Source organism: Panulirus ornatus, chromosome 17 (assembly GCF_036320965.1).
Source record: "Panulirus ornatus isolate Po-2019 chromosome 17, ASM3632096v1, whole genome shotgun sequence".
Lineage (NCBI taxonomy): Eukaryota > Metazoa > Arthropoda > Malacostraca > Decapoda > Palinuridae > Panulirus > Panulirus ornatus.
The window spans coordinates 36,294,525-36,304,189 of NC_092240.1; the positions used below are offsets into that span (position 1 = coordinate 36,294,525).

General features: G+C 36.3%; 1 long non-coding RNA gene across 4 annotated transcripts; it reads right to left on the reverse strand.

Moving 5' to 3' along the window:
• Positions 1-1,703: 1,703 nt before the first annotated feature.
• Positions 1,704-9,193, reverse strand: LOC139754682 (uncharacterized). 4 transcript variants are annotated; one of them, XR_011713923.1, is made up of 3 exons: positions 8,103-9,193; positions 4,353-4,415; positions 1,704-2,422 (listed from the first exon to the last, which is right to left on the reverse strand). It is a non-coding gene; the product is annotated as an uncharacterized lncRNA (long non-coding RNA). The 4 variants fall into 4 exon arrangements; XR_011713924.1 differs by lacking the exon at positions 8,103-9,193 and adding an exon at positions 7,986-8,081 and having other exon boundaries at positions 4,334-4,415; XR_011713925.1 differs by lacking the exon at positions 4,353-4,415.
• Between the last annotated feature and the right edge of the window lie 472 nt (positions 9,194-9,665).

Sequence of the window (9,665 nt, forward strand, 5' to 3'; positions counted from 1 at the left end):
CTTTCCATGGTTTACCCCAGACGCTTCACATGCCCTGGTTCAATCCACTGATAGCACGTCGACCACAGTATATCACATCGTTCCAATTCACTCTATTCCTTGCACGCCTTTCAACCCCTCCTGCATGTTCAGGCCCCGATCACTCAAAATCTTTTTCACTCCATCTTTCCACCTCCAATTTGGTCACCCACTTCTCCTCGTTCCCTCCACCTCTGACACATATATCCTCTGTCAATCTTTCCTCACTCATTCTCTCCATGTGACCAAACCATTTCAAAACACCCTCTTCTGCACTCTCAACCGTACTCTTTTTATTACCACACATCTCTCTTACCCTTTCATTACTTACTCAATCAAACCACCTCACACCACATATTGTCCTCAAACATCTCATTTCCAGCACATCCACCCTCCTCCGCACAACTCTATCTATAGCCCATGCCTCACAATCATATAACATTGATGGAACCACTATTCCTTCAAACACACCCATTTTTGCTTTCCAAGATAATGTTCTCGACTTCCAAACACTTTTCAACACTCCCAGAACTTTCGCCCCCTCCCCCACCCTATGATTCACTTCCGCTTCCATGGTTCCATCCGCTGCCAAATCCACTCCCAGATATCTTAAACACTTCACTTCCTTCAGTTTTTCTCCATTCAAACTTACTTCCCAACTGACTTGTCCCTCAACCCTACTATACCTAATAACCTTACTCTTATTCACATTTACTCTCACCTTTCTTCTTTCACACACTTTACCAAACTCAGTCACCAGCTTCTGCAGTTTCTCACACGAATCAGCCACCAGCGCTGTATCATCAGCAAACAACAACTGACTCACTTCCCAAGCTCTCTCATCCACAACAGACTTCATACTTGCCCCTCTTTCCAAAACTCTTGCATTCACCTCCCTAACAACCCCATCCATAAACAAATTAAACAACCATGGAGACATCGCACACCCCTGCCGCAAACCAACATTCACTGAGGACCAATCACTTTCCTCTCTTCCTACACGTACACATGCCTTACATCCTCGATAAAAACTTTTCACTTCTAACAACTTACCTCCCACACCATATATTCTTAATACCTTCCACAGAGCATCTCTATCAACTCTATCATATGCCTTCTCCAGATCCATAAATGCTACATACAAATCCATTTGCTTTTCTAAGTATTTCTCACATATGCTATACTTTCATCTTTATGCTAATTTAGGCCAAAATAACAGAATGAGCTGCTAGACAGTGTTTCTGTGTTTGTGCTTATAAGTCCCAAAATGTTTCATTTTCCCACAGATATCATAAGTATAAAGAGGAAGCGAGCTACAGCTTTTGCAGGGACTGAAGCAATTCTGGCAGCATCTGAAACTGGAGGTAAGTTTGAGGACAGTGATAAATAATGACTGTGGGTAATGAGGTGGAAACATCTTACTTCTGCTAACCAGCTCAACTATACAAGTTCCTGTACATAACAAGTGAGAATGTCTAAGGTGAAAACTTTGCACATTTGGACTAAATTTGACTGATGCAAAAGATGTGATGTTTAGCTGCATGTATCAGGTCCTACATTTAGGAAATTAGACATAGTCTTCATTGCATTCAGATGTATATAATACATAATTAACATGATACTGTATTTTGTATTACCAATATAATAATCTATAATGAGGTATAAGTCAAAAAAATACAAACCAAGCAAAATAACTTTTATTTTTCAACTGATATTTGTCACTTTTCAAAGATCCTTCACTTCCAAATATAGATTCTGATATCATTTAATACATAATAGTATTCAAATTATGTTTTTACATTAATCATTGTAACTGTTTACTGACTTTGTTAACTTAAATACTACTAAAAGAAAAGATTTTAACATATTTTCAGCATTTGTCTATGTAAATATTCTTCTGTCTAGTTTGGACATCAAGAAAGTTTAGTGCCATATCTACAAAATCTATTTCCTTCCCATCCTGAAAAAGTAACAAAGTGTCAAATTCATAATTTACTTTTTACTAACACTGATAATTTTGCAGCGGAGTTAAAACAAAAAAATAAAAACTGACCTCAACACTACTCAGAGATGTGTGTAACTGTGTTCAACCTCTTCTCTTCTTGGCCTCTGACTTACCAACCCTACTCTGAGAGGTGTGTAACAAAGCCAACTTTTTTTCAATTTCTTACAATTCTACGTATGCAACTATAACGAACCCTTTTCTCTTTTTGGAGCGACTCTGACCAACAAACCCTACTCTGGAAGGTGTGTAACCATCACCAACTTTCTTTTTTTACGTGGTCTAATTTACCTGTGAAAATGCTCTCTTGCGGGCAGTTGTTGGAGTTCCAGGAGTAGACATACTCCACTAATAATAAAGTTACTCCACCCACACACTACTAGAATCTGCTTTCCAATCCATCTGCAAGAAAAATGCCATAATACTTGTCAGATGGCAGGTTTTAAGTACAAAACATGAAACTTTCAGAAATTCAAATACTAGCAGGAATAAGAGTATGATTAGATAAGTAATCATTAAAAATCAATCATGTGATGCAACTAACGCAACACCCAAGAATTTATCACTTAGTTCTTTCAGCTTTCAGTCACTCGGACCATTTCCCTCTTCATGAGTAAGAAATAATCCATAGACCCTATGTTTGTCAACCGCACATCCTTATCCCCTTACGTGATAAGCAATGAGCCACAGACAGTAATATAATTTAGCTAGCAACTGCACTGCAGCAGTATTCATTGTGAATAAAAGTTGGTGCATATCATCAGAATTCTTAAAAAGATTTCTTTTCTTTGATAAGGTAGCAGTGCAGCCATGATAAGCTAATAGCTGTGGATAGAGAATGACTGTTTTGAAATCATAGTATAGCATTTAGAAAATACAATAGTGGTAGAGCATGATCTAAAACTTTAAATCCTACTCTGAATATCAAATATGGCAAAAGTGATGAGGTTTTGAACACTTAAGGAAAACAAGAGGTTACTAACCGCACAGTAAGTGAAATACTTATCAAATATCAGTAAAACTTATCAAATTAAATCTCACTACCTTTCCTTCCAGCCAGTATCTACCCTTTCTTACAAAATATGAAAGGTCAGTGATTCTTTGGTCACCATTTGTAAGTTGTAGTTGGGCAGTGTTTTCGTTCAGGTAAACATGAATGGATTCCATTAAACAATTGACGATGTGATGCCATGCAGCAGATTTTAGTATATCTAATTTATTTCATTGAAATTTAGGATAACTTTTGGCTGTTATGGTAAACAAAGATAGGATCTTCAAAGATCCCATTAAAATTCAATACATTATTACAGCTAAATAACACCAATGTCTGCTATATGACATCACTTAGAAAAGTATGTCTTCAAAAACATTAACAATGCCCAAAAACAGCTTGCAAATGCAACCTTAACATTATCTAACAAAAAAAAGTGAAACACTTCTACATAACATTATGTTCCTGGAGTTAGATTAATGGCCTATTATTGGAGGGGTCACTACAGTTCACTAAATTCACAATCTTTTGGTAAATATGTTAAATGGGTGCACAACAAATCTCTAAAGTAGTAGCAAGATTTCTGACTGATTTGCTATGAGAGTTTCCTATAGTGGAGAATACAATACAACCAAGAGTGATCTGGATCCCTCTTCTTTTTTTATCCTCAGAGGATAAAAAAAGGAGGAGGATGAAGATCAAAACAAATGGGTTAAATTAACATAAAGCAGGTGAAACACTTTCAGCAAAGTCCCTCACCAACCACTAGGTTTATGTTCCAGGAGAACCCTGTGTTTAGCAAAACAATGGTTGGCAAGGAACAGGGTCAGTAGGAAATGGGAGATAATGGAGAGTGACCCTTTATACTTTAAGTCATATCATGAACACTTTAGGATTAAGAATAAGCTCATCTAACTCCACCTAAAAAAACATAACTGAAAAATCTGAGATTGTTATAGTTCTGTACTTACATCCAGTTACTGGATGGTGTGAGTGTTTATATACACAAAAATACATTCAAGCACACGTACCTCACATGATGTCAACAACAGAAACAGTGTTGAAACACCAGACGAGTAAATGTGATCTTGTTTTGTAATGGTACTGCAAAGAGCAAGTACAACAGAACAATAAGAGTGGCAGGTAAAAAACACCAACTCTATGTTCTACACTATCATTGTTTTTCACACTCTACCATTACAAAACCAGCTCACTCATAGTCCAGAGGAACTTCTATGGCATGCCTTAACTGGAATTTTACCAAAAATACCAGCCACTTGTTAGAATAATATACCTAATAGGTACCAATGTTCTATAAAAACCTGATCAACTAATTTTTACTGGGTGAGCAGTGGTCTTTCTTGTCTTCATTCTTTTACACTTGATGCAGGTGAAACATGCACTCTGTGGATAGATACAAATGAAAACGAAATAAAACGACAAAACCATATTAATTCCTTATATCTGAAAGGATATTCAGGGAACAAACATAGTAGTGTTTGGATTTCAAGTGTAAATAAAAAGTAATGAAGGAGGATTTTGTATATAAAATTCCTGAGACAGGGTTGAGAAAAGGGAAGCATGTAGTATTTGCAGACCTATGAATAAAGCATAAACTCTTCAGAATCAAAAAGAAGTTAAACAGAAATCCAAGGTGTGCAAATACAAATATGGGAAATGATATGACATAAAAAGAGAAAGAACATGACACTCTATACTAAGGACAAAGGCAAAACTTGCAAGATTCAGGCAAGGGTCAACAGAGACTGGGAGGAGAGTAAACAGATGAAAATGCTGTATGATAGTATAGGTTCCAAAGATGTAGCCCCAAGAGTGTAAAACTCCATTCTAATATAGTTCAAAGACATAACTACAAATAAGTAACTGCCCTGGGAAAGGTCAACACAGAATAAAAGCCTCATGTAAATACTGTAAAAAATAAAAAATAATACATACAACGATCAGTCTGGAATGTCTATACACCAATATTGGTCAACTGAAAATCAAGATGAATGAAATCAACATGAAGTACAGAATCTTAAGCCATAAAGAATTAGAAAATTATCAAGTAAAACCATATAAAAGTCATACCCTCTGAACAAGGCAAAGTATATACTAAATGAAGTAGAAATTATGAAACCTCTACAGACATTAAGAACGGGAAGGAAAAAGGTTACAGATATGCAACAACAAAGACCTAAATGAAAAAAGAGCACCAAGGGACTCTATTCATACAAATTAGTCTACAAAACATGGACATCTTGCTGGTACCACATAAAATATCAGAGAATGACCAAGATGAAGGTCAACAAGTAATGCCTGCATTAAAGGAGTCTCCCACACTCTTATCATTGGGGATTTCATTTTTCATGGAATTGACTGGAATACTAAGTGTACAGGGACAGAAATTGGAGAGGCCTACAATTCTAAGTTGATGGAAAGTATCTAAGATAAACATCAATATTGACATGACAACAAACCGACCAGATGGAGAGGCAATAAGGGGCTTATGTGTTGAATCTAATTTTCACAAACAAGGGTGACGTTACTGAAAACTGAAAGCCGAAGTCCCTTGGGCAAGAGCGACAATAGTGTAATATATTTTATAAAGTAATGCTTTATGGCCTTCAATGATACAGTGACATTAAGGGAAATGTTATAGTAGCGATGACTTTGGAAAGAATACTAATACCCTAACAACAGAGAACACTCATGAAAAAGCTCCTTAAAGAATATGAAATTATTCATAATTTAAAAATCTAACATTAAAAAATAATGGAAACTGAACAAAAATATTCCAGTTGAATTATTCAAATAAGTGAAAATGGAGGAACATAGATACCCAGACTACAAGGTTGAAAATAAGGAAAACCATTATCCTACCCAATGGTATTAAAACTAGCAAATCTAAAACAAGGGAACAATATAACAGGATCCCTATCTAAGTAAGATAATCTCAGAGGTTAAGGATAAAGTTTGATAGAACTTTGTCTAAGAAAGCTAAAATGAACCCTGGGTTGGTACATGACATTACATAAGATGAATACTAAAACTGGCGATCTATATTTAGACTGGCAGAACTCAAACTATGTGAAACTTGAAAATGATTAACGAAAAACACACACATTAACTGAATTTTTCAGAAACATCTTCACCCCGGAAAATAAGAATGTTATTTTCTGGATGGAAAACAAAGAGATAAACTGTACTATGAAAATTACTTAGACTATCAAAATCAAAATATCACTTTGGGATTGAAAATATATAAATTTCCAGGTCTGGAAAAGATACAACTCACATCCTTTAAAGAGACAGCATATGGCAAAGCTGGCCCAAAAGCAGAGTTGTCTGAACAATTAGTGAGGAATAGGAAAGCACCACATGAATGGATATAAAAGCAATTAATCATGCAATATACAAAGAGGGTGATAAATGTCAGGGAAAATTATCACTCAACAAGTATGACTGCAGTAGCTTGTAAAATCCTTGAAATCCTCATACAAGAACATATTATCAAGTACATGAAAGTGAATGATTTTAAATCTTCAAAGCAATGAGAATTTCTAATTGAAAGATCCACTACTCAGCAACTTTTAAAGGTGGTGACAATTTTACTAAAACTCTCAATCCAGTTATGCCGACACACTGCATTACTTGTGACTTTCCAAAAGCATTTGACAAGGTGTCACATCAAAGACTTCCACTTAAACTATCATCATATGCAACAAAAGGCCAAGAGTGTAGATGGATCACAATATTGCAATTGGGTAGTCAACAATGGGCAAGAGTGAATGAGGTAATGTCTAAGTGGTATGAAGCTACAGTAGTTATCCAAAAGGATTCAGTCCCATGACCCCTTACTCTATGTTAAACGACCTCTATGAACAAGTTAATACTAAATATCAGTACCATTCCACTAATATCAGAATTTTTAATCAGATAATTAACAATGATTGCCACAGACTGCAGGAGGACCTTAAAACAAAATGTGTGAACAGTGGCTCTCAAAGTTTCAACAAGAAAATTGCAGCCACATGCAGACTGGAAGATTTTAAAGGGAGAGGAAGTATGAAATCCACCAGAATGAAATACAGTGCCTTCAGGATATAGGTGTGATCATAAAAAAAAAAGTAAAAATTTAAAGAATATACCTAGCGAAAATAAGAAAACCTAATTCATTGATGGGCATAATCATATAAACATTTCAACTTGATGTGCAGTTGATAATTCCATGTCACCTATACAAATCAATGGAAAGATCACACTTGAATTTTGAAAATAATGTCTGGAGTTCTTATGCCTAAATTCCTTAAATCCTTAGAGTCAGTCCAACAAAGACCTACTCCCAAGGATGAGACTTAATCTATCCAGAAAGGATAATGAAAATGAAACTGCCTTGCCTAAGATATAGATTACTCATAGCAGACATATCAAAAAATCAATAAAATAAGTCATGGTCACTATGGCAGAGGTGCAAGTGAGGCAGTCCAATTAAGAAGAGGTTCAACATATTATGCAGTAACATGGGCACACAGCCTTATACGATAACCAAATGTGACAAATAGAATGGAATGTAACGCACTGAGAGCAGTCAGAGTATGGAACAGTCTGACAGTGGAAGCTGTGAACACCAAAAGCATAAATTCTTTCTAATTCGAATGAAGAGACAAACATCATACAGGACTGGATATATTATACGATTGTCAGCATATTCTGCAACGCCAAGACGCAAGAGCATGGAGAGTCCAGCATAAAGGTGCTTCAAGGATCCTGCACTGGAAATCATGCATAAGTCAATAATCTCTCATTCTCAAAATATGTCATATATAGATAAATAAATGACAACTCACTGCAGAACAATGCAAAATTATTGCTATTTCTCGTTAAAACAACGGCCGAACTACTGTACTACTGGCCTTTTCGAAATTCAAGTGTGCTACTTTGACTTAGAAAAGAATCATAAAATATGCTTACATCAACTAGGACTGAGATAGTTTTCAAAACCTTGATCAGTCAAGTGAATATTGCACTATTTACATTCAAACTATAAAGTACAACAACGTTATGTCGGATACACTTGGAAAATCTTACCAGACATACAATGGTCACTCTGGACATATGATTTCGTCATTTTTGATGCTCTTTTGTTTCAGGGGTTATTCGATACGATATGGACGATATGTCTATTACGAATGTCATTAGCAGACGAATTTTCACTATTTTGATCATACTTTACAGTCAACGATCATATTATGTATTTCCCCTAAGGAATATAATATTAGTACGCGAAGGATTATCTATACAGGCATATTTTGATCATATGCATCGCAGACAATCGATACACAGTATGGTGGAGCACCTGTCACTCAATATGACAACACATCTATAATTTATATCCAAACGGTCGTATGATGCATGGATCAAATTTCAATTATTTCGTTAAAATCAATCACCTACATGTCTCGCCTACTGAATATAACTTTAAAAATCGTAAATTTGTTGAACTTGTTGATGACACTAACACCATAATTAATTCATACTGAATTCGAATTAAGATGCGTGGGATTCATCCTTATGAGAAACATTAATAATAAACAGTATACTTGAATTTACCGCCATGATACCTTCACCGTTCGTCCGTGAAACCTTGGGATACCTGACAACTTAGGGCGAGTTCAGATATGTGTATTGTAACTAACAATTATGCATGGTAAGGTTTATACGATATTCATTACCAGTTTCCAATAACCAATAACGAACTTTTCATTTACAATTTTTTTTTGTCATCAATAAGTTTTCCAATATGCTTGGGGTGAAAAATCCACTCTTGATATTCAAATATGACTGTGCAGTTTTCATTTCCACTCATGCACCAGACAGGGAATTTTACTCTAGCCGGATAATTGCAAAATCCAATCCGGATTATCCACCGAACAGTTTATCATTTTTTTTATTACTATGCTTTGTCGCTGTCTCCCGCTTTAGCGAGGTAGCGCAAGGAAACAGACGAAAGAATGGCCCAACCCACCCACATATACATGCATATACATCACGTCCACACACGCACATATGCATACCTATACATTTCAATAAGTACATACATATACATACACAGGCATATACATATATACACATATACATACTTCATACTTGCTGCCTTTATTCATTCTCGTCGCCTCCCCACCACAACCCCCACCCCCCGCATGCGTGCGAGGTAGCGTTAGGAAAAGACAACAAAGGCCACATACGTTCACAGTCTCTAGCTGTCATGAATAATGAACCGAAACCACAGCTCTTTCCACATCCAGGCCCCACAAAACTTTCCATGGTTTACCCCAGCCGCTTCACATGCCCCTAGTTCAATCCATTTACAGCACGTCGACCCCGGTATACATATCATTCCAATTCACTCCATTCCTTGCACGCCTTTCACCCCTTCCATGTTCAGGCCCCGATCGCTCAAAATCTTTGCACTCCATCTTTCCACCTCCAATTTGGTCTCCGGAGCACTTCTCCTCGTTCCCTCCATCTCTGACACATATATCCTCTTTGTCAATCTTTCCTCACTCATTCTCTCCATGTGACCAAACAATTTCAAAACACCCTCTTCTGCTCTCAACCACACTCTTTTTATTACCACACATCTCTCTTACC